General features: G+C 39.2%; 1 pseudogene; it reads right to left on the reverse strand.

Moving 5' to 3' along the window:
- Positions 1 to 319: 319 nt before the first annotated feature.
- Positions 320 to 777, reverse strand: LOC118651095 (annotated as a pseudogene).
- Between the last annotated feature and the right edge of the window lie 825 nt (positions 778 to 1,602).

The following is a 1,602-nucleotide window of genomic DNA, read 5'->3' on the forward strand; positions in this document are numbered from 1 at the left end:
GGGTTTTTGTTTGTTTGTTTGTTTGTTTGTTTTGTTTTGTTTAGTTGGCCACTTTTCATTTATTTTGAAAGCTAGTCAAGACATCAGACAGTTTTAAAAAGGGTAGAATTGCCCTGACCAGCTTGGCTCAGTGGACAGAGCGTCGGCCTGCAGACTGAAAGGTCCCAGGTTCGATTCTGGTCAAGGACATGTACCTTCGTTGTGGGCACATCCCCAGTAGGGGGTGGGCAGGAGGCAGCTGATCGATGTTTCTCTCTCATCGATGTTTCTAACTCTCTATTCCTCTCTGTAAAAAATCAATAAAATATATTTTTTTAAAAAAAGGGTAGAATTAATATTTTATTGTCATTTATAATCAGATGGTAGTTGAGTCTATAGTCTCTATACTTGATCTATTTTTTTTATTTTTTTGTAAATAAAAAAAAAAAATTACAAGAGCCAATGGCTGGTTAACATGATTAAATGAATTCATTGATGGTGGCTTCGAGTTTTTCCTTATTAGCTCCAGAAAACTCACCCATCTTTTGTCCTTTTTTAAAAAAACTGCAAAGTTGGCATGCATTTCACTTCACACTCTGCAGCAACATCCTGATAGTCATCCACATCTACTTCAAGGAACACCGCATTGGAATACTTTTCAGAGAGGGAATGAAAGAAGCGCTTAATCATTTTGCAAGGCCCACACCACATAGCAGAGAAGTCAACCACTACCAGCTCATCTACTGCACTGTTCAAGGCTCCCTGAAATGCATACTTGCTCTCGATCTGCTTCACCATTTTGGCAGCTGAGGTCTGACCAGTTACCACAGGAAGCGCTGGGAATGGATGAAAAGCTGCAGACCGAGCTCCAGTAGTTGTTTTTATTGTTTAAAATATTTTTTCAGTGTATGCACGTGTGTATACATCTTTGTTTATTCTTTATTTTATTATGAAAAGATATTCATGCTTATTATGAAAATGTGGGAAAGAAAAAGTAAAAGGAAAATAAAATGAATCCATTTTGCCACCATGCAGAAATTTTATTTTAAAAATTCTATTGTGTTTCTCTCCAGTCATAATAATGTTATCTGGGAAATTGAGTAGACTGTAACAACACAAACTGCTGAGGTTGGAGTCCTTACAATATCTCAAGAAAAACAGTATTCTAAGACACACAGGAGGATGAATGATTTTTATTTGCATGTAATTGCATCCCTGGGTTTCAAAAGTTCCATTGCCCTTAATAAGTTCCTAGAAGAAGTGTAGCTGGGGATTCAGGAAATCTAAAGGCAAAGTCAGTATCTAGAGTCTTTATTCCATGTTGCAGCCAGGTCCAGTTCAGCATCAGACTAGTTGTCTGATGTTGTCCATTGTGTGTGGAGGTTCACATGGCCATGGGCCATGTGGGGAAACACGAGGGAGTCAAGAGAGCATGTGCCAAGCAACAAGAGTCCCAAGGATAGCCAAGAGCAACTAAGAGCAACCAAGAGCACACGAGAAACCAAGAGAGTGAATTCCTTTGTTCAGGGGATTAAATACCCAAAATGTTACACCCGTGCAGTGGCCATGCCTATTCTGACCAATGGTCTGTTCCCAGGAGTGACTGACAGGAAAATATCTTCT

The sequence above is a fragment of the Myotis myotis genome, unplaced genomic scaffold (genome assembly GCF_014108235.1).
Source record: "Myotis myotis isolate mMyoMyo1 unplaced genomic scaffold, mMyoMyo1.p scaffold_m19_p_3, whole genome shotgun sequence".
Lineage (NCBI taxonomy): Eukaryota > Metazoa > Chordata > Mammalia > Chiroptera > Vespertilionidae > Myotis > Myotis myotis.